General features: G+C 38.8%; 2 pseudogenes; one reads left to right on the top strand and one right to left on the bottom strand.

Moving 5' to 3' along the window:
• Window positions 1-15,840: 15,840 nt before the first annotated feature.
• Window positions 15,841-15,932, bottom strand: LOC146397205 (U2 spliceosomal RNA; annotated as a pseudogene).
• A 5,624-nt stretch (window positions 15,933-21,556) lies between these two features.
• On the top strand, window positions 21,557-22,089 carry LOC100627129 (large ribosomal subunit protein uL1 pseudogene; annotated as a pseudogene).
• The last annotated feature ends 2,534 nt before the right edge of the window (window positions 22,090-24,623 follow it).

The raw sequence follows: 24,623 nt of genomic DNA on the forward strand, positions 1-24,623 counted from the left end.
CCTATACCGCAGCAACAGCAATGTGGGATCTGAGCCATGTCTGCAACCTATACCACAGCTCACCGCAAGGCCGGATCCTTAACCCACTGAGCGAGGCCAGGGATTGAACCTGTGTCCTTGTGGATGCTAGTCAGATTCATTTTCGCTGACCCACGACAGGAACTCCTCCAGTACAATTTCTTTATGTGAATTTCCTTCTCAGATTCTCCATCCTGAGGAACCTAACAGAAGGAAGTTGCTCTCCACAAAGGAGTGTGAAGTGTCCCTTATATTTTTAAATGTCTTGTTTTTATCACTCTAACCTCACCCATGACATCCTGTAGTACTTTACTCTCTTACGGCTTTATCATTTTTGCTGCCAAGAGCTTTCCTGTAAATGATAGAGGGAATGCATTTTATGCGGGGTATTTTATCTTTACCGTCGCTTGGGAATTTCTAAAATTCCAATTCAAATGGTTTCCTGTGATTTTCCATACATCATAATTTTTCTAAAAAAGGTTATTTATAACCGAGGGAAAAATATTACTTGGTCCTTTAGTTTAGTATCTCATGTTCACACAAATAGTTCTTTGTGTGTTTTGTTATTGGAAACAGAATCCAGAAAATACCATAAGCTGAAATGTGTTAGAAACATCCGTGCTTCATCCAAATACATAGCAAACCTTCAACACTATGTATTTTCTTCCAACATTTGTTTCTTTACTCCTCTATAATGCTTTTCACATATCATCCCAAAATATTTGCTGACAAAAGATGCACATTTTAGGTTTCACCATATGCTTTTTTTTGGTATTATTTCAGCTACTTTAACTATGACAGAAAGAAAAAGTGTTTCCCCAGTGGATGTGACTATGCTTTTTTACCTTTACCTTAAAATGAGACATCTCAAAAGAAGCTTCTAAATATTTATTGCCACATTTCATTACACTTTGTAAAATTATATATGTAGCGTTGCATGATTTTATAAATCCCCCCAAAATTGTAATGGTTTTTCCTCAGGTTTGAGATCTTAAGTTTTAACATCTCCTACTAATCTTTACGGCATCATGCTAAATCTATTTCTGGCAATATGGCAAACTGGATTATCCAAAAAACTGCCTGTTATAAAATAAAACACTCACACATGTTAGAGAAAATATAAAAAGATACCATTTTAAGATGTGTAACTGAGCCAGAAACTATGTAAAGAAATTTCTAATGGGCTACAAATCAAGTACAAACTGAAAACAAGAGCCAAACCACACTGGAAACTGACTCAGCTGCCTGGGGAGGGATCAGGAGAGGGCAATGGAATCCTTGTCTCAGTCACATAGAAGTTTAGGTCTGAGGACCTACCCAAGAATAAGAGATAATGCCTTGGGATTCCGTGAGTTTAAAGACTGCATTTGAGACACCCCCATAGAAAGCTGGGCCTTTGAAGATTCACACTAGAAAACATATCCACCACTGCCGAATAGTGTTGCATTCTATTATATCAGCATCTCTGGGTGGTGGAGCCAGGTATCAGTACTGTAAAAAAGTTGTTTTTTAGGTTTTATCGAGAAATAATTGATATACATCACGTTTATATCAATAAATATACATTTAAGGTACACAGCATGATGGTTTGATTTATACATGTCTTTACTATTGCAATAAATTCAGCTATCGTCATCTCATATAGATACAATGTAAAGAAAAGAAGAAAAAGGAAGAAACATTTCCCAACTAGGAACCATGAGGTTGCGTGTTGGACCCCTGGCCTTGCTCAGTGGGTTAAGGATCAGGCGTTGCGGTGAGCTGCGGTGTAGGTCGCAGTGGTGGCTCGGATCCCACGTTGCTGTGGCTCTGGCGTAGGCTGGTGGCTACAGCTCCGATTAGACCCCTGGTCTGGGAACCTCCATATGCCGCAGGAGCGGCCCTAGAAAAGGTGAAAAAACAAAAATTAATTAATTAAAGTTTATTTGATTTACAATATTATGTTCATTGCTGCTGTATAGTAAAATGATTCCATTATGCATATATATGGAAACACTTTTTCATGATTTTTTTCCATCATGGTCTATCATGTGCCATACAGTAGGACCTTGTTTATCCATTCCTTTTCTATTTTTTTTTTTTTTTGTCTTTTTGTCATTTTAGGGCTCACCCACGGCACATGGAGGTCCCCAGGCTAGGGGTCTAATTGGAGCTGTAGCTACCCGACTATGCCAGAGCCACAGCAATACCAGATCTGAGCCACATCTGTGACCTACACCACAGCTCACAGCAACGCTGGAAACTTAACCCACTGAGTGAGGCCTAAAAGGGATATAGTTATGAATTTTTAGGGATCCAACCCGCAACCTCATGGTTCCTAGTTGAGTTCGTTAACCACTGAGACACGATGAGAACTCCTAAACTTTAATTAAAAAAAAAAAAGAAAAGAGGAGTTCCCGTCGTGGCCCAGTGGTTAACGAATCCGACTAGGAACCATGAGGTTGCGCGTTCCATCCCTGGCCTTGCTCAGTGGGTTAACGATCCGGCATTGCCGTGAGCTGTGGTGTAGGTTGCAGACGCGGCTCGGATCCCGCGTTGCTGTGGCTCTGGCGTAGGCTGGCAGCTACAGCTCCGATTTGACCCCTAGCCTGAGAACCTCCATATGCCATGGGAGTGGCCCTAGAAAAGGCAAAAAGACCAAAAAAAAGAAAAGAAAAGAAAAAACATTGTGAGATTCAAGGATGACTGCTAGAGCACTGGGAAGGATGGGATGAGATTTAACTGAGATGGGAAAGTCTAAATGAGGAAAAGAGATTTTTTGGTGGTGGTGGAGGGGAAATCATGAATTCAGATTTTTACACCATAGTTTTGAGATGTCTCTTAGATACTCAAGAAATGAGATCTTAACAGGAGCTGAATACCTATTATCTATCTATCTATCTATCTATCTATCTATCTATCTATCATCTATCCATCCATTTCCCACCAGCTGTCTCTACCTCTTTCTACATCTGTTTATGTATGTGTATATATAATATATATATAGACCCAGACTTCCAAGTATGGATATTTGACACGATTGGCATCTGCTGACTTCCCTTATTATATTTTCCTCCAATTCCCCACAGGTCTGGGGCCCTCTTTTGGATGTTTGAATGCCAGTGACTCACAAATATTGTTGCCTATGAAACTACCAGGGGGAGATTTAAAAATCCTGATGCTAGGGTTGCATTCTATTATATCAGCATCTCTGGGTGGTGGAGCCAGGTATCAGTACTGTAAAAAAGTTGTTTTTTAGGTTTTATTGAGAAATAATGGATATACATCACGTTTATATCAATAAATATACATTTAAGGTACACAGCATGATGGTTTGATTTATACATGTCTTTACTATTGCAATAAATTCAGCTATCGTCATCTCATATAGATAAAATGTAAAGAAAAGTAGAAAAAGGAAGAAACATTTTTATCCTTTTGAAACTCTTAACTATCATTATCACGTTATACTTTACATCCTAGTACTTATTTATCTTACGACTGGAAATTTGTACCTTTTGACCACCTTCTTCAAATTTCTTCTCCCTCCACCCTTTGCCTCAGGTAACCACGTCTCATCTTTTTTTTTTTTTTCCTGTGCATTTTTTTAAAATAGTTATTTCCCCAATACATTTTTTTTCCTGCTGTACAGCATGGTGACCCAGTTACACATACATGTGCACATTCTATTTTCATATATTATCATGCTCCATCATAAGTGACTAGACATAGTTCCCAGTGCTACACAGCAGGATCTCATTGCTAATCCATTCCAAAGGCAATAGTTTGTATCTATTAACCCCAAGCTCCCCAACCACCCCACTTCCTCCCCTCCCCCGTGGCAACCACAAGTCTGTTCTCCCAGTCCATGATTTTCTTTTCTGTGGAAAGGTTCATTTGTGCCTTATATTAGATTCTAGATGTAAGTGATATCATATGGTATTTGTCTCTCTCTTTCTGACTTACCTCACTCAGTATGTCTCTAGCTCCATCCATGTTGCTGCAAATGGCATTATTTCATTCTTTTTTTATGGTTGAGTAGTGTTCCATTTTAAAGACTCCACATATAAGTGAGATTATACAGTGTTTGTCTTTCTCTGTCTGACTTATTTCACTTAGCATAATACCCTCAATTTTCATCCATGTTGTCACAATGGTAGAATTTCCTTTTTTTTTTTAATGGCTGAGTAGCAACCCATTTCATATATGTATATATATATCATATATATATATATCCCACAACTTTTTAATCATATTACATGTATATATATCCCACAAGTTCCTTATCCATTCATCTATTGGACACTTAGTTTGCTTCCACGTTTTAGTTATTATAAAAAATGCTGCTATAACTATAGGGAGCAGATATCTTTTTGAGTTAATGTTTTCATTTCCTTTGGATATATTCACAGAAGTGGAATTGCCAGATCATATGATAGTTCTATTTTTAATTTTTTGAGGAACCTCCATATTGTTCCCCATAATTGCTATACCAATTCGCAGTACTACCAACAATACACAACAGTACAAAAGGATTCCCTTTTCTCCACATCCACACCAGCATTTGTCTTTTTTTTTTTTTTTTTTTTGCCTTTTCTAGGGCTGCTCCCATGGCATATGGAAGTTCCCAGGCTAGGGGTCTAATCAGAGCTGTAGCTGCCGGCCTACACCAGAGCCACAGCAACGCTGGATCCAAGCCTCATCTGCAACCTACACCACAGCTCACGGCAACTCCGGATTGTTAACCCACCGAGCAAGGCCAGGGATCGAACCCACAGCCTCATGGTTCCTAGTTGGATTTGTTAACCACTGAGCCATGACGGGAACTCCAGCATTTGTCTTTTTGATGATGGTCATTCCAACATGAGTGAGGTGATATCTCATTGAGGCTTTAATTTGCATTTTCCTAATGACTAGTAACGTTGAGTATCTTTTTATATAACTGTTGTCCCTTCATATATATCTTCTTTGGGAAAATGTTTATTTAGGTTCTCTGCCCATTTTAACTGCTTTTTTTTTTTTTTTTTTGTCTTTTTAGGCTGCTCAAGTGGCATGTGGAGGTTCCCAGGCTAGGGGTCTAATCGGAGCTGTAGCTGCCGGCCTATGCCACAGCCATAGCAACACAGGATCTGTGCTGTGTCTGAGACCTACACCAGAGCTCATGGCAATGCCAGATCCTTAACACACGAGCGAGGCCAGGGATCGAACCTGAAACCTCATGGTCCCTAGTCGGATTCATTTCTGCTTTGCCATGCTGGGAACTCCAAACTGGGTTATTTTTTTAAAACTATTGTGTTGTATGTATTCTTTATATATTTAGATATTAATCCCTTATCATATATTTAATACATACTATATATATGAAATGCACATATATTTTTTTCCATTCCATATGTTGTCTTGTCACTTTAGGCATCAGTACTTTAAAAATATTTTTAAAATTATAGTTGATTTACATTGTTCTGTCAATTTCTGCTGTACAGCAAAATGACCCAGTCATACATCCATACATACTCTCTTTCTCATATTATCTTTCATCATGCTCCATCACAAGTGACTGGACATAGTTTCCTTGTTAAACAGCAGGACTTCATTGTCTATCCATTCTAAATACAACAGTTTAGATCCATTAACCCCCAAATCCCAGTTGATTCCACCCCCTTTCTCTCCCCCTTGGCAGCCACAAGTCTTCTGCCATGTCTGTGAGTCTGTTTCCGTTCTGTAGATAGGTTCACCTGCAGGCATCAGTACTTTTTAAAAGTCTTCGGATGATTCCAATATGCAGCAAAGTATGGAAACACACTGCTGTATCCTCTGGCTACCAAAAGTGTGGTTCTCCACCCAGCAAATGTGGTCCTTCAACCAGCAGCATTGACATCACCTTGTGAGAAATGCAGGATCTCAGGCACCACGCTGTCTTCCTGAATTAGGCCCTGCATTTTTAACCACCTCTTCCAATGATTTATGTTCGCACTAATGTCTGAGAAGCACTGTGTTTATCTCTTGTTTTTATGCCTTTGCAGAAACTGTATTCACTGTCAAGTTGCCTGCCCACTCATCCTGCTGGCTCATTCCCACTTATTCTTTAAGATTGACCTCAGGCATCCTCTTCCTGGAAGCCTTCCTCATCCTTCTTTCTACACACACATCTTTACTACAATTGTTGACTTAGTCCATAGTCCCCTAGATTTTGGACCCACAATGGCAGAGACAGTAGGTGCTCAGTCAGTGTTGAACTAATGTGGGCAACGCAGATACTGGTCAGGTGGGACTCACTGGTGTAGATGGCCCGACCTGGGTCTTTCAAAAGCAACCGACCCTGATGTGGCAAGTTCTGACCCACTGGCTGCATATTAGTCTCTTTTATCTTCCTTGAGGCGAAGGCTGAATTCTTTAAGGGTAACCTCCCTCTTAGATGTGAGGGCTTAGGCTATCTTGGGTTTCTTCTGGGATTTCATGAAAATTGTTTCCTACGATAAACTTCTTTTCCTAATTGTGAAACCAGTTGCACAAAGAAGGACCACTGGAGGAGGGTCATCAAAAGGTACCAGCTTCTGGTTAGATGATATATAAGCACTAGGGTGTCATGTACAACATGATGACTGTCGCTAACACTGTTCTATGATATACAGCTGACCTCTGGACAATGCAGGGGTCAGGGGCACCCAGTGGAAAAGCCAAGTGTAACTTTTTTTTTTTTTTGGTCTTTTTTTTGTTGTTATTGTTGTTGTTGTTGCTATTTCTTGGGCCGCTCCCGCGGCATATGGAGGTTCCCAGGCTAGGGGTTGAATCGGAGCTGTAGCCACCGGCCTACACCAGAGCCACAGCAACGCGGGATCCGAGCCGCGTCTGCAACCTACACCACAACTCACGGCAACGCCGGATTGTTAACCCACTGAGCAAGGGCAGGGACCGAACCCGCAACCTCATGGTTCCTAGTCGGATTCGTTAACCACTGCGCCACGACGGGAACTCCCCAAGTGTAACTTTTGACTCCCTAAAAACTAATAGCCATTTATTCACCAGAAGCCTAACCAATAACATAAACAGAAGCCTAACCAATAACATAGACACCTATTTTGTACCTTATGTATATTAAATACTGTATTACAATAAAGTAACCTAGAGAAAGGATATTATTAAGAAATAATATAATAAGAAAAGGAAAATACATTCATAGTATGGTACTGTATTTATCAATACTATTAAGTTCATATCTGTTTACAAGGTCAATCATTTGTCTATCAGTACCTACATCAATATTGACTTATATGGGGAGTTCCCGTCATGGCTCAGTGGTTAACTAATCTGACTAGGAACTGTGAGGATGCTGGTTCGATCCCTGGCCTTGCTCAGTGGGTTAAGGATCCGGCGTTGCCATGAGCTGTGGTGTAGTTTGCAGTCACAGCTCGGATCTGGCATTGCTGTGGCTCTGGTGTAGGCCAGCAGCTATAGCTCTGATTAGACCCCTAGCCTGGGAACCTCCAAATGCTGTGGGTGTGGCCCTAGAAAAGACAAAAAAAAAAAAAAGACAAAAAAATTTGACTTATATGACACAAAACACTGTAGATGTTATCCTTATTACTAACACTTTACATCAAAAATGAAAAATAAATTCATATTTATTTACAGGTATAACAATACATGCATTGATACTGAAATAGTAGCGATATGATTACTTTATGATAGCCTACCATAATTTGTTGTTTCTCTGTAGCCTAGCCTGTATAGTAATGAATATCATTATATATTTTTTATGGCACACAGTGTTGTAGTCATATTTATAATAGAGTATTAGAAACATTGTTACATTAAAAAACCCTTACCTGTGATAAGAGAGAGGCATACTGTAATTCTTTGAAAGTGGAGTTATAAAACAGTGGGAAAACTAACACATTATTAATTTTATATTAAATATCACTCATCTTATGCCTAGGTAAGGACAGGCTATGCACTTCAATGTATCTTGCAGGTGATATTCTACATGTCTATTTTTGAATAGTTATTGAAAAATATTGCTCATCAGTGGAATCATACAGTTCAAACCTATGTTGCTCAGGGGTCAACTGTACAGGAAAGTTAAGTGAATAGATCCTCAGAGTTCTCATCCCTAGGAAAAAAAACCTTTCTTTTTTTTTTTTTTTTTTTTTTTTTTGCTTTCCTTTTTTATTGTACCAATGTGAGATGATGGATGCTCACCAAACTTGTGGTAATCATTTCACAATATGTGAAGTCAAACCATTATGCTGTACACCCTAAACTTATACAGTGATGTATATCAATTATATTTCCATAAAACTGGAAAAAAGTACATGGAAAATATGAATTATTTGTTATTCTGTCACTCATAAAAAATATTTAAAAAAATTTTTTTTGGCTGCAAATGCAGTGTGTGAAAATTTCTGGGCCAGTGATCAGACCTGTGCCATAGTAGTGACTTGAGCTGCTGCAGTAACAATGCTGGAAACTTAACCCTCTGAACCACAGGGGAACTCCAAAAATATTCATTTTTTGGGGCCTATACTTTTCTAGTATTTATAGGGAGAAAATAATACTACAGAGTGTCTTTTAAGACTCCCAGGATCCGCCCTCCTAATCCCTCTCTGACTTCTTTTCTGCTATTTGTTCCGCCAGTTGGAGTCTCACTTGCCCCTTGGCTGATACTGATGAACTCCAGGCATACTTTACCTCAGGCCCTTGTTCTGGCTCTTTCCCAAGTGGGACCATCTCTTTAAGTAGCCCTCACCCTCCAGTCTTTGCTCAAATCTCACATTCTCAAAAAAGCCTAGCCCCACAACCCTACTTAAGTCCTACACCCACCCGCACATGTCCTTAAACATACCACTTCCTGAAATCCTTAGTCTGCTCCATTCTGCTTTTCTTAACAGAATTTAGGATTTTTTTTTAACATACTGGAGAATGTATTCATTTAATTGTCTATTATTCATTGCCAGGCTTGCTTCCCCGCCCCTGGCCCCCACTGCCTTCTAGAATGTAACTCTCTAAGGACAAAGGATCTTTGTGAGTTCAACAGTGATTGGCAAATAGCAGATGGTCAATACAAATTTGTTGAAGGAGTAAATGTAACTAAACTGTCACTAAAACAGTCACGTTTTGTGACATGCTGTTTTTTAGCCTTGGTGATAAACTGTTGTTTTTAACTTAGCCATAGAGGGTGTCCATGTCCTCCCACAAATAAATATTCTTTGACCTGGCTATATTCTTGAAAGTTTTCATGATTTATTTCAAAACAGTTTCTGTAAGCATTATTAAGCACAAACAGGAGTTCCCTGGTGGTCTAGCAGTTAAGGATCTGGTGTGGTCACTGCTGTGCTGCACCTTTGATCCCTGGCCTGGGAACTTCTGCATGCCACAGGTGCAGCCAAAAGAAAAAAAAAAGGCACAAACATCAGTAAAGATTTGAAGCAAGACCAGGGAAGAGCTGACGTCATCCCATTTATTATGTTTATTCATATATATTTGTTGAATAAATGAATACATTTTATGGTATAAGTATATAATACTTTAATAAATGTTATATTTTATGTATTTCATATAATAGGATATATCTCTTCCCTGTTATGCATATATTTGTGTGTGTGTGTATATACATATATATATGTCTTATGAAAAAAATGGTTGTAGAGAAGCTGAGGGAATAAAAATTTGAATTAGATGCTGAAATAATATTCTTACAGGCAGAAGCCATGTGTGACTTAACTTTTTTCTCCCTCTTGGTTATGGTAGAGGCTCTCTCCAGCTCTGAGGGGTTCATCCCATCCTCACTGCCGGGGTTGCCACGCAACTTGGAGGGGTCTGTGACAGCAGCTGCCCCTTCCCCACAGGAGAGCAAAAACAGCAACTTCTATTCCCTCTCCCCTCTGCCCCTGGTTCCATGGGTGACTGGTCCTCTGGTGGATGACAAAATGACTCTAGACTAAAATGCGCATTTTATTCTTGGATATGATTTTCAGATTGGGGGGGTTTGTGTGTGTCACAGGGACGAAATAGGCAAAGAATTTTGAGATTAATGGAAAGAACTCCACTTTGCTCTGGTCGCTCCTTTTGTCCCTCGGTCAGGCTTATTCACCCTTCTCCATTGTTCTGCTGTTGGCCAGTGTGATTGCTCGACCACCTATGGCTTTTTCATCTCTTTGCCAGCTTGGTTCACACATTCCGAATGACAGCAGAGACATTAGGAACTATAACCCAGACTGGGAAAATGGCCAGCTTTTCTTATTGTTCTACTTTGGCACTTGTGTTGTTTCAAATTACTCTTTCTTGCTAATTATCCTGGGAGACAGCACATATGAAGGGCCTTCCATTTGACTATAAGTGAAGTCACTGAAGGCTGGCATCTTCTATTTTCAGTAACGAATTAAAAGAAAAATGAACCCTTCTAGAGTGTACATTACTTTTTTTACTAGAATGAGGAAAAGTTTTGAGAAGGCACACATGCTGAATCCCTTAAAGAACTTCAATTGAGATGCCAGATGAAAGTGAAATAAGAACTTCTTACAGCTTAAGTACTAAGGAATAAGAGGCATCCTTTGTCGCTATCATGTCCATTTTTTCTCTTTAACTTTTCTACATTGTGTATTTGTCATCTTTTTTTTTTTTTTAAAGCTGTATTGTCTTTCAGCTGCCAAAAGATTTCTGAGAGGTACTGTTTGTGAAGGAAAGATGGATTTACATAATAAAATGTAATTCATAAAGATAATTTGAACATAAAGTAGATTGTAAGAATATCCTTTCTAGAGCTGGAAGATGAATTTGGTATATCTGACAAGTATGTATAAAAACAACATAACACATTATTGTGTGGAATGAAAGTAGATTTCAGTATTCTTTCTGAGTAGTCCAGATAATTAGAAAAGAAGTGTGTGTGTGAGGGAACCCACTAGAAGTAAGATGATTTAATTTTGTGTGTAATCAGAAGAAATATGCCAAGTAATTCATCACTAATTCAAATAGTCAAGAAAAATCTAGGAAAAGCCCTAGGAAACATAATTAGCTATGCAGAGGTTGAAACATTTGCAAAATGTCACAGTTATAAATTGCCATATTTTCCCCCCATGAGGCCTGAGCAACGCTTCATCAGCAAATCCCCAAAGACTTTTCAGCAAGTCCCGACAGGAAATACTTGTACTTGATGCAGGACTTTTCACCTAGAGAGAGAAGAGTTTGGCTTTGGAAGGCTTGCTTCTTATTTTTTGAAAAGATTTCTGGAAGTCTGCCACTTTCTGGGCTTCATTTACTCTTCATAAAAAATGGGAGGAACTGGGCCTGTCACCAATTTAGCTCCCAAGTGTGCTATAGAGTATCTATGAGCGTCTATAGAAAGCCCAATTACCCACAGTCCTGAGCTGCAAAGGACAGGCCGGTGGGCCTCTCTGGCCCAATAATGTGTTCTTGGTTTCTTCTGCTTCGGGGAAGGGAAAGCCTGATTACCCTCTAACTGCCTGTTGATAACATTTATTTGCCACAGTTCTGTTAGCTCTTGATTAAATACAGACCCCAAAACTTGTCTTAGGACCCTTGGCCAGAGGACCCATTTCTAGACTTGGCTGCCGGGAGTCCTCTTTGCAAAACATGCTGGGAGTGGATCACGAGTTCTGATCCGGGGCTTCTGGGTGGGCTCCGGACTCTGCCTGGCTGTTACTGGTTCTGGGGAGACTGTCTAGCTAGAGATTTGGTTGGGGTAAGAGTATAGGGGAGGTCTAGAGCTGTGGGATGCTTTTTTATTTCCTAATGTTTCTTCCTGATGCTCACTGGAATCTCCATCTCCCCTCATGGTTTTGGATAGCTGGTGGGGGGCAATTTACCTTCCCATTCTTAGATCCACATTAAGAGGAAACAAGCCCTATGGTGTTTAGGGTAGGAGCTGGCATTAGTTTTCCCTGAGGAACAGTACTGTTGGTGATGGCTAGGTTCTGTGAGCCTATTAGTCACAATATAATTCATCTATGGTATGAGCTAAGTGGACTTCTGTGGGCTGTTCTACACTGTCTGTAACATTGTTTTTATGAGACTAATATATCCTGAGTTCCAAAAAATGGACTTAAAAACGTCTGGAAAGCAAACCCATTACTCAGTGAGGGACTGATGTGAGGCAGCCCTAATGGAGAGTTCAGGAAATGTGGTCCCAGTTGGCATCCACTTTGCTTGCAAATTTCAGTCTCCTGGCTCTTAAGTGTCTTGATGGCTCCACAGTTCCTCTGCTTGGCTTAGAATTTTAAATATATGCAATTGTCTAGCCAAGTGGAGAGGTTTTATTTTATGTTCATCTCCTATCTGTGATTGCCTTAAAGCTTTCTTTTTTAATGCAGTGACATTTCATTTTCATAGTTTGGTGAGAAAATTTTTTTTAATTGAAATGATTAAATTACTGAATGAATACTGAGTTTTCTCAGTTGCACCAGGTCAAACTTTTGGAATCTCTTTTGACTCTTCTTTTTTTTAGATCCCATAACCAATCAGTCAGCAAAGAATGTTGTCTCTACATTCAAAGTATATTCAGAATTCACTGACTTCTCAGTATTCTCATCCTTGGTTTAAGCCACTATCATCTCTTGCCAGGATTATTGCAGTAGCATCCTAACTAGTCACCCTGTGTTCATTGTAGTCTATTCTGATACAATTGTTAGAGTGATCCTGTTAAAGTGTAACCATATCTTGTCACTTTTTTTTTTTTTTTTTTTTTTTCTTAAACTCCTTCTGTGGTATCCCATCTCCCTGGCAGGAAAAGCCCAAGTCCTTACAAAACCTTATGCAGTCTGATCTCATTTCCTATTTTCTGGTATATGCGCTATCAATTCCTTCAGATATCTCTCCACTGTGCTCCAGATGCACAGTTCTTTGAATACTTCAGGAACCCTCCCACCCAGAGCTGTTGCACTGGTTGTGTCTTCTGTCAGAATTCTCAGACCCCGCATTTATCTCTGGGGTGTGCTCTCTCACCTCCTTCAGGTTTTCTCAGATGTAACTTTTTCAGTGAGGCTTTTCCTGACAATCTTCTGTAAAATTTCAACCTCCTACCTTTTTTGGGTATCCTATAATCCTCTGCCTTAATTTTTCTCTTCTGCTGTAACTCATTTGTATTTCCACTGAAATACAAATTTCATGGAGGCAGGGATTTTTTTTTTCCAGTCCCTGGAACAGTGTTTGGCACGGAGCACTAACAAATATTTGTTAGGTGAATGATGAATGGATAAAATACTTTTTTTTTCTGATTCTTTTGAGATAATCATATGATCTTTTCTCCTTACATATCAATATAGTGAATTGTATTAATAGGTTTTCTAATGGAAATCAATTTTATATTATTGGTAGGAAACAGAACCTAGTCATGCTGTATTATCTTTTTTTCTCCCCATTTTTTGGCTGCTTCCGCGGTACATGGAAGTTCTCAATCTAGGAACTGAATCCAAGACGCATCTGCAAACTACTCCACAGCTGCAGCGATGCTGGATCATTAACCCACTTCACGACCGCAGAATTTCCTGTATTATCTTTTAAAATAGTTGCTGGATTCAGGTTGCCGATGTTTTATTTAGGATATTTTTATTTGTGTTCACTAGTGATATTGCCTTTCTTCCGCTTCTGTCTTTGGTATCAAATTTGTACTAGCCTCATAAAATGAGTAGAGAACGTACCCAGTTTTTCTAGTATCTGCAAGAATTTATGAAAGATTGGACCAAGAAATAGTTAGATTTTTGGTTAAAACTCACCTGTGTGTAAATATTTTGAATTATTGATTCTGTGTCCTTAATTAACTAGTTGGATTAAATAGTTTTAAAATTTTTTTCCTTGATTCAGTTTGAATAGTTATATATACGTGTGTGTGTATATGTACGTACATGTATGTGTGTATACGTATATACAAATATATATGTATATATGGAAATTTTTGCGCTTTACCTAAGTGTTCATGTTTACTGGAATAAAGTTATTCATAATAGTCTCTTTTAAATCTCTGTAACGATGTTGTGATAATTTCCACTTTTTAGAAAAGAATCCATTTTTAGGAAAGTCTTCTCTCTTTTCTTCTTGATCAACCTTGCTAGAAGTTTGTCAATTTTTAAAAATTAATTAATTTATTTATTTTTGTCTTTTTGCTATTTCATGGGCCGCTCCCGTGGCATATGGAGGTTCCCAGGCTAGGGGTCTAATCGGAGCTGTAGCTACCGGCCTACGCCAGAGCCACAGCAACGCGGGATCCGAGCCGCGTCTGCAAGCTACACCGCAGCTTACGGCAACGCCAGATCGTTAACCCACTGAGCAAGGGCAGGGACCGAACCCGCAACCTCTTGGTTCCTAGTCGGATTCGTTAACCACTGCGCCACGACGGGAACTCCTCTCTGAATTTTTTTTTTTTTTACCCTATTAAATTGATTTGTTCTCATTTTATTTCTATCTTTTTACCTTTATTATTTTGTTCTTTTTCTAGCATCTTAAAGCTTAATGAATTAATTTTAAGCTTTTCTTTTTCTCTAACTAAATAAAATTTTGGTAGATATTATATATGTACAATTCAATTCTACGTCTTCTCTAATTTTCACTGTGATGCTTTTAGTCTGAATTATTTAGAAAATTTCTTTTTTCTTTTTCTTTGTTTTTGTTTTTTTGCCTTTTTAGGGCCTCACCCATGGCATATGGAGGTTCCCAGACTAGGGGTCTAATCGGAGCTGTAGCTGCTGGCCTACGCCACAGCCACAGCAACGCCAGATCTGAGCCGCGTCTGTGACCTATACCACAGCTTATGGCAACGCCAAATCCTTGACTCACTGAGCAAGTCCAGGGATCGAACACAAAACCTCATGGTTCCTAGTTGAATTCGTCCCTTGCACCATGATGGAAACTCCCTAGAAAATTTCTTAATTTCCAAATGCATTTTAAAAATTATCTTTGTGACAGAACAATGCAAACCAGCTATAAAAAATTTAAAATCATTATATTAAAAATTATCTTTGTAGTGTCATTTTAAAATTGCATTATGATTCACATGAAAACAATTATTAAAAAAATCATTGAGGAGTTCCTGTCATGGTTCAGCGGAAACAAATCCAACTAGGAACCATGAGGTTTCAGGTTTGATCCCTGGCCTCTCTCCATGGGTTGAGGATCTGGTGTTGCCATGGGCTGTGGTGTGGGTCGCAGATGAGGCTTGGATCTGATGTTACTGTTGCTGTGGCGTAGGCCCGAGGCTTTGGCTCCGATTAGACCCCTAGCCTGGGGAACTCCATATGCCATGAATGCAGCCATAAAAGGACAAAGGACAAAAAAAACCCCAAAACATTGAATTTTGCCTTATAGGTAGCAAGAGGTCAATTTTTATATACATGTCTATGTTCTCAAAAAGGCTAGGTATTTTTTCAGTGTTTTGTTTAGTACACTTTATATTTTCTTTTAAACATTCTTATTAACTATGTTGTTCAGATTTTCTATATTCTCACTATTTTTTGGTAAGTATATAAGAATCTGATATAGCAATAGCCAAAGTGTGTAAAAGTCTCATACGTAGTGAATATTCTCTTTATAAAGTAAAATTCCTTGTATAAATTCTTTATATAATATCAACATATTTTAGTTCTGTCAATTTTTGCTTTTATTTTAAAGCTATGCTTTAGATGTGTAGAAGTTTAAAATCTTTATATCATTTTGGTGAAACGACCCTTTTAGTCATGAGGTAGTAATTCTTCTTTTCTAATAATTCTTTTTGCTTTAATGATTATTTTTTAATATTAATATGGCTATGTTACACAAAACTGTATATTTAAAGTTGTCTGTAATAGAGAAAAATTGGCAGCAACAAAAATGTTTAGCAATAAGACATTGATATACAATGGATAATATATTTCATATTTTGAAACACTATGCATCTATATAAAATAGTGTTACTACACTTGATCTTAGCCAAAAGGCAGAGAAGCGATATAAAATAGTGTTATACATTACAATCTTTATAAAGAAAAAAGAAAACTGAAATATAATTTCTGTTGTATTGATACTATTTTGGTACCCCCTAGATTACATATGTGAATGTATGTATAGAAAATAGCCTGATTTTATCCACCAAGAGTGTAATGTTGGCTACTTTTTGGATGGAGGAATTATAGTTTTTAAATTTTTTGTTTTCTTTTAAGAATATATTTCCATGTCATGAGTTAATTATCTGTTTTGAATAATGAAAATGTAGCTTTTTATTTGATAGAAAAGGAGGTCACCCTCATTATTCTATAGTTTTTGAGCTAGAGAAACAGGAATTTTGAGCTAGAGAAACCATTCTTTTTTGAAAACTGTATTTTAAAAATGTCTATGATGCATATGGAAGTTCCCAGGCTAGGGGTCAAATTGGAGTTTCAGTTGCCGGCCTACACCATAGCCACAGCAATGCAGGATCCAAGCTGCGTCTGTGACCTACACCACAGCTCTAGGTAACACAGGATCCTCAACCCACTGAACCAAGCCAGAGAGTGAACCTACATCTTCATGGTTACTAGCCATGTTCCTAACCAGATTAGCCACAATGGGAACTCCCACTTTCTTTTTTTTTTCTTTTTATGATCACACCTGTGTCACATGGAAAATTCCTGGGCTGGGGGTTGAATCAGAGCTGCAGCTGCAGTCTATTCCACAGCCATGGCAACACTTTATCTGAGGGCATCAGTGAACTACGCCACAGCTTGCGGCAATGCCAGCTCCTTAACCCACTGAACAAGTCCAGGGATCAAACCTGCATCCTCATAGAGACAATGTTGGGTCCTTAACCTGTGGAGACACAATGGGAACTCCCATGATGCCTTCTTAGGATAGATTTTTTTCAAGAATAAGGTGAATACTCTGCGATAATATGAGAAAAAGAATGCATATATGTGTGTGCCTGTGTCACTGCTCTACAGCAGAAATTGGCACAACATTGTAAATCAACAATACTTCAGATAAAAAAAGAAATAGTTCGTACTGAGAGTAAAAGAAAAAACCATATAAAAATAGACTTTAATTTCTTTTCTTTTTTCTTTCTTTTTTTTTTTTTGTCTTTTTGCCTTTTCTAGGGCTGCTCCCATGGCATATGGAGGTTCCAGACTAGGGGTCTAATCGGAGCTATAGCTGCTGGCCTACACCACAGCTCATGGCAACGCTGAATCCTTAACCCACTGAGCAAAGCCAGGGATTGAACCCACAACCTCATGATTCCTAGTTGGAGTCATTAACCACTGAGCCACGACAGGAACTCTGACTTTAATTTCTAAAGCACAAATATCTGAGGAGACTAAAAAACTTCCATCTAATTTTTCCTCAACAAAAGTAATGATTAACTTAGAATGGAATATGAAATAATGAATTTCAAAAATTCTATTATTACATGACTTTCTATTTCAAGCTGATATATTTTAGAGAGACAGAGTGGAGGATAGAATTTCAGAAGTTCAAGTGAAAGATTTTTTCCGAAACATGAATGGAGAAAAATCCCTTCAAGTCTGACCAGCTGGAAGAACATGTTGTATGTAGACTGTTTTTTTGTTAATATCTGCCTTGGAGGTTAGCAGATGAACAGCGACATAGCAACAATATGAAACTGTCACTTGGTGGAGCTAGAATACTATGCAATTCCACTATACCCTTTCAGCAGATTTTTTTTGGGGGGGACGGGGGGAATGGTTAACTGGCAAAATTTAAGACTAATGCCCCCAATTGCCAAACATTGGGATACATAGCCCTTGGGGAAGCCTGTTTTTATGGTTTTCTTTATTATTGTGCCAGAGTTTAAGTAAACATTACATTTAGTGGGCACAAAATATTTTGCTTATTGCAGTCAATGTGTTACAGTCTTTTTATCAAGCTGAACTCAATGCTTTAATGCCTCCCACCCCAAGAGTCCCTTAAAAGGGTGTATTGTCTGTAATCGGATGATGTGTTAGTACATTTCCTGCGGAACCTACAAGTCCATGTTCACCTCACTTGTTATGTCAATTACTGTAAGATCAAGATGGGCTTTTAGGTAGATTATGATGCTAAGAATAAAATGGCCAAGAGATGGTGATAAATACCAGCCTTGGGGCGTCTCCTGGCAGATTGGAGATCTTAGGGTGACTCCAAATGTTGACAAAAACTTTTAAGGTGACTTTTCAGGTGGCCCCTAAGTCTATTATAGGATTGGGAAACACTTCCCAGAATGAAATGAACTCTCTGGGAAAATGCTGGTTCACAACCTTTCTTACTTTGATCTTCCCAACATTGAAAAATTAAAGATAGATTTTTATATTTATATTTTTGTGTGGGGAGGCCTCGTTTGGTGGCTTTATCAAGGTTGCATTTTGCCAACATTTTCTCTCAGGTAATGAATATATTCAGATGGATCCTAAAATAAGATCCGTACTTTTCATACTTAAGAGGTCTTAGCTAAGATAAAATCATTGCAAACCTCGACTGTATGAATGGAATGATAAAATTAATGTAGATATGGGAGTTCCTGCTGTGGCATAGTGGGTTAAGAATCTGACTGCAAGGAGTTCCCTGTGGCTCAGCTGCCTAAGTATCTGAATAGTATCTGTGAGGATGCAGGTTTGATTCCTGGCCTCACTCCAGGGTTAAGGATCCGTTGTTGCCACAAGCTGCAATGTATGTCGCAGATGCGGCTTGGATCTGGCATTGCTGTGTCTGTGACCTAGGCTGGTAAGTGCACCTATGATTCAACCCCTGACCTTCTATATGCAGCAGGTGCAGTCCTAAAAAGAAAAAAAAAAAAAAAGAATCTGACTGTAGCAGTGGCTTGGGTTGCTGTGGAGGTGTGGGTTCAACCCCGGCCCAGTTCTGTGGGTTTAAAATATCTGTTGTTGCACAGCTGTGGCATAGGATGCAGCTGTGGCTGTGATTCAATCACTGGCAGGGAACTTCATATGCCATGGGTGTGATCATTAAAAAAAAAGGTGATGTAGATATGGATGATTATAGTGACATGTGAAAAAAGGGTAATTGAGGGATTTTGGAGATTTCTTAAATTGCCTTAGTTCTGATACTCTCATACCTTAATTTTTCTTCTTTCATAGAAGAATTTTTTTTTTCCCCCAGTGAGAAATATTTCATTTGACCCTGTAGGTGACCCTATCTGGGAGAAGTGTGGAAATAGGGTAATTAGCCTTCTATTATTGTCAGGGTAGGGCCATTTTTTGTGGGATTTAACCTTGATGCCCTGTGCAGTTTAGTGCTCTTTTATATAAAAGGACACAAAATTTCAAATGCAAAATTAGGCACCAGAATCCACATTTATTTAAAATTAGAAAAAATTAACAAGTTGATGTGGAAAAGCTGGAAAAATACTCTGAAACTTTACAAGATCTAGATAAATAATATTTTTGTTAATTGACTGCCAATACATCTGTCTGATACTTTTCCACAGACTGTCTTCTGGCTCCAAATATTTCCAATCTTGTTTCTTCTCTACTATCCCATACAATTCCAATCCTGGATACCATAGCCATGTGAATACGACTTCTGTTTTTCATCTGAGCAAGACAGTGCAGGATAATTCATTACAGTGGGCAGTAGGAGTATTTTGGGATCCATTTGTATGTCAGAAATGCCAATAATAACTTAGCTATACAGGGAAGTGACTACAAACCATATAAAGAACTCCTACTAAACTCAAACTAAAGGTACTTCCAACTCAACACCCCAGGGTTCTGGAAGGGTCCCAAATAAACGAGGAGACTGTAAACTTCATTAGCTCTACAATAATTATACCTTAAAAAAAATAATACTAGAAGTTCCCACTGTGGCTCAGCAGAAGCGAATCTGATTAGCATCCATGAGGTTGCAGGTTCGACTCCTGTCCTTGCTCATGGGTTGAGGATCCAGCGTTGCCATGAGTTATGGTATACGTTGCAGATGCAGCTCAGATCCTGTGTTGCTCTGGCTGTGGCTGTGGCCAGCAACTGCAACTCTGATTGGACCCCTGGCCCAGGAACTTCTGTATGAGGCAGGTGTGACCCTATAAGACAAAAAAAAAAAAAAAAAAAAAAAAAAAGAAAAGCAAAAACCTATCATAATGCAACTCACGTGTTAAAATTGTCATTGTTTTTAGGGTGATTAAAAATATGGAAACCGCAAATGCTGAGAGTACTCACCAATGAAGGGAAGATAAGTTTGGGTAAAAATAGTCTTAAAAATATTGCTTGTGTAAATAAGAACACACACATAGGGATGTTATTTCAAGATATTGTTTTCTAAGAATTATTGGTTGGCTTTAATAAAGAGTGCTGAAGGAAATAAAGGCATTAGGACTTTAATTCTTATCTATTTTTCTGATTCATGGTCATTCATCCTATATACCATTAGAAAGTATCACTTAAAAAATTTAGCTTAAAAGGCATAGGTACTTTCCTATTATTTAATTTGTATTCTTGATCTATGAGAAAGATCTGCAGCTCCAATGGGAAGATCATTGGTTATTTCATGGAGCATATCAACATCATTAAAAGACTCTTTCTTTTAGTGATCAAATAAAGAAATCCAAACCAAAGCTAACATAACTATGGAGTTCTCTGGTGGCTCAGCAGGTTAAGGACCCAGGGTTGTCACTGCTGTGGCTTGGGTTGGTGTCGTGGTGTGGGTTTGATCCCTGGTCCCAGAACTTCCAACTGCCTTGGGTGTGACCAAAACTAACTAACTAACTGACTGACTGCCTAACTAACTAACTAACACAGCTTTGTATCAAAGAGGAAACTCTGTTTGGTCTAATGATGTAGGAAAATCTTCTGACTCCTAAACATAGGACCCTGTAAATGTCCCCCTTTTGTTGAACATTAAAACCGTAATAATCATCATAGTCAATGTTTATCAAGTGCTTGCTGTGAGCCAGGCACTTAGCTAAATGTTTTACATATATTCCTTATTTAATCTTTAAGACAGTTCTAAGAAGTAGGTACTATACAGATGAAGAGACTGGGGCTTAGAGAGTTTAAAAGACAAGCCTGGATTCATGCAGTGTAAGTGGCAAGCTGGGTGCCTGAACATAGATTGAAAAAAATCTACCTTGTAATATTGTCCCAGAAGGAGTGAAGGGTGGTAAGAGGGTTCAAAACTCATAGATAGCACTTGAATGACTGCAACTGTGAAAAGGGAGAAGCCCTACATTTAAGAGAGAAGAGCAAGGAAAAACCAGTAGAAGTCTGGTGCTAGACTCGAACTGTGCGGGTTTGTATCTTGGCTCCATTATTTACTAGCTGGTTGGCTCTTGGCAAGTTTCTTAACTTTTCTGGGCCTCAGTTTCCCCTTCTGTGAAAAGAGGATTAATGTGTGTTGTGAGAGTTTAATGAGGTGATAGAAAGATTTTTAAACCAATTCCTGGTATGGTGAATGCTAAAAGGGTGTAGGTCATTATTGTCCTTTAATATTTAAGCTCTTTGCCGGTTATCCCTTCGCCAGGCATCATTAGCAGCAAAGTCTCTGGCAACACCCTGTGTGAGGCAGTGTGGGAGGTCCTGGACGGGAACCAGTGCAAGCAGAAAGTTTTTGGAGTTTTTGGAGATGGCGGAGCTTCAGATCAGCCTGAAGAACTATGACCCTCAGAAGGACAAAGTCTTCTGGGGCACTATCAGGCTTAAGTCTACTCTCCACCCCACGTTCTCCATGTATATTCTGGGAGACCAGCAGCATTGTGATGAGGCCAAGGCTGTGGATATCCTGCACATGGACATCGAGGCACTGAAGAAACTCAACAAGAATAAGAAACTGGTCAAGAAACTGGCCAAGAAGTGTGATGCCTTTTTGGCTTCAGAGTCTCTAATTAAGCAGATTCCACGAATCCTGGGTCGCGGCCTGAATAAGGCTGGCAGATTCCCTTCCTTGCTAACCCACAGTGAGAAGATGGTGGCCAAAGTTGATGAAGTGAAGTCCAAGATCATGTTCCAGATGAAGAAGGTGCTGTGTCTGGCAGTGGCTGTTGGCCACGTGAAGATGATAGATGATGAGCTTGTGTACAACATCCACTTAGCTGTCAACTTCCCGGTGTCATTGCTCAAGAAAAATTGGCAGAACCTCTGGGCTTTGTACATTAAGAGCACTATGGGCAAGCCCCAGTGCCTGTACTAAGGATCAGCTCAATAAACCATCTGCCACCATTAAAAAAAAAAATTAAGCTTATTTGTCCTTGTCTTTTTTCTTTTTTTTCTTTTTAAAAGCTATACCTGAGGCATACAGAAGTTTTTGGGCCAGGGGTCAGATTGGAGCTGCAGTTGTGGCCTAGGCTCCAGATTATGGCAATGCCAGATCCTTAACCCACTGAGTAAGGCCAGGGATCAAACCCTCATCCTCACAGAGACAATGTTGGGTCCTTAACCTGCTGAGGCACAACAGGAACTCCAAGCGTGTTCATCCTTTGAATTAGAATATGTGCCAAGTGAAATGCTAAGTAAACAGTATAACGCAATTCATTTTACATTCATAACATGTATTATTTGGTTAAGGACCCTGTAGGTATATTGGAGAATTTGTTTATGTAATATTTATAGCAATATTATAATATCAATAAAAATGCATTCTAGTTGTAAAAAATGGAAACACTTCCCACGAAAATAAAATTTAAAAAGTTTATATGTTATTTATATTTTACTTTGATTTAAAGGATATTGTCACTATGTGAAAGAATTCCAGTCCAGGTATGTTCCAGTAGATGTTATGACTTTTCAAAGCTTAATCTACTATTTATGTTATAAAATTATTAATATCTTGTAGCTCAGCAGAAGCAGTAATATAACATAATGAGAAAAGTTGCATCTCTGCTCCTGATACTCTTAATAAACACATTATTCATTTTTTATTCAATTTAACTGCAAATAGCTATATTGAAAACATTGCCACAGGGTATGTTTCTATTTTAGGGTGACAGGAAAATAACTCCTGAGGAGTCTCAGAAGTGGGAAACAAAATATAAATTGTATAGTAGATAGAAAAACATGAAAGAGTCTGATATCTATGAAAAACTGTATTTCCCAGGGGAGTAAACATTAATGGCTTTAATTAGATTATAATTGCTCATGAGAGCACACTCTTGCATGAGATGAAAATACCTGACAATGCATTACAACTGAGCTTTCCTGTCAGCCTCATCGGATGGATTCATGCAAATGCCGCTTAAAGGGGGACATTCCCTAAATGTAAACTAAGCCCTTAATCAGTGCCAACATGATGAAAAGCCACTCTTATTATTAGGTCAAATTCCATTCCATCTTGACAGTTTTGCATCACATTGATGTCTGAGGCAGGATTGTTTCTACGGAAGATTCTAGAAGGTTATTCCTTATGGATATTTCTTATTTCATGAATGGTATCAAAATAAACAAATGAGAATATTTTTCTTTTTTTGGACGTTTCTTCGTGGTATAGTTTTCCTCTCCTTTGCTTGGAGAAACTCTCTGGACATCATTGGGTTTGGGACTAGATTTAGGGATTTTCTTCTACTTCTTGGGCACAGCCTTGGAGTCTGTATTTACTCTATCAGTCATTCATGGTCCAGGGAACTCTGGCAAGAACAGATGCATTTTGCTGTTTCTTTAGGTACGAAAATGACACAGTTGGGAGTGCCCTGGTGCTTGGTGGGTGAAGTTGTCACTGCTGTGGCTCTGGTTACTATTGTGGCACATGTTCGATCCCTGACCTGGAACACCTGCATGCCACAGGCATGAAAAAATAAGTAAATAAATAAATAAATAAGTAAGTAAATAAATGAAACTGCTCAGTTGTAGGCTAAAAATTTTAGTCAAGGACTTTCAGGTCATATTGGAAAAATAGATATTTATTGACATGCTAAATAACTAAGATCTCTGTGATTTCTTAATTTATCTTGTTTTTGATTTTTTTTTTTTTAAATCTTTTCTAGGGCTGCACCCATGGCATATGGAGGTTCCCAGGGTAGGGAGTCTAATTGGAGCTATAGCCGCCGGTCTATCTGAGCCGTGTCTGTGACCTACACCACAACGTCGGATACTTAACCTCACTGAGAGAGGCCAGGGATTGAACCCAAACCTCATGGTTCCTACTCAGATTTGTTAACCACTGAGCCATGGCGGGAACTGCTGTTTTTGATATTTTTAAAGGGGAAAAAGCGTCTTAGGTAGGTAAATCTGGTCCTTATAGGCTTTCACGGATTATGACGTTTTTGGATCCATCTAGTAGCATGGGCCCAGGCTAAACATTTTGCATAATGGATTTTATTGAGATTTTGTAATGAATCCAACTGTTGCTAGACACCACATTTCACCATGTTGAGTCAAATTTCCTGTGATACCTTTCAGAGTCCATTAAGTTCTTCCAAAGCCACAGATTCCATCTTCAACACAGATGGGTCAGGTGATATATATCAGTGAAGCAGGTGAGGGAAGACAGTGGTAAACTGGTGGTAAGTTCTCTGTCCAGTGGGGCCAGCAGATAGCCATGTGGGGTGTGGGGCTCACTGTAGCCAGACCTCATAATTGAAAAGATACTGCAAGTCTGTTTTTTTTTCTTTTGCTGTGCCTTTGATTTTTAAAAAAAATTTTATTGAAATATAGCTGATTAATAATGAGTTAGTTTCCAGTGTACAGCAAAGTGATTCAGTTGTACACACACACACACACACACACTTACCA

This window comes from Sus scrofa, chromosome 13 (assembly GCF_054392235.1).
Source record: "Sus scrofa isolate SSC_HxYL_T2T_F1_AM1 chromosome 13, Sscrofa_HxYL_maternal_Yorkshire_Landrace_v2.0, whole genome shotgun sequence".
Lineage (NCBI taxonomy): Eukaryota > Metazoa > Chordata > Mammalia > Artiodactyla > Suidae > Sus > Sus scrofa.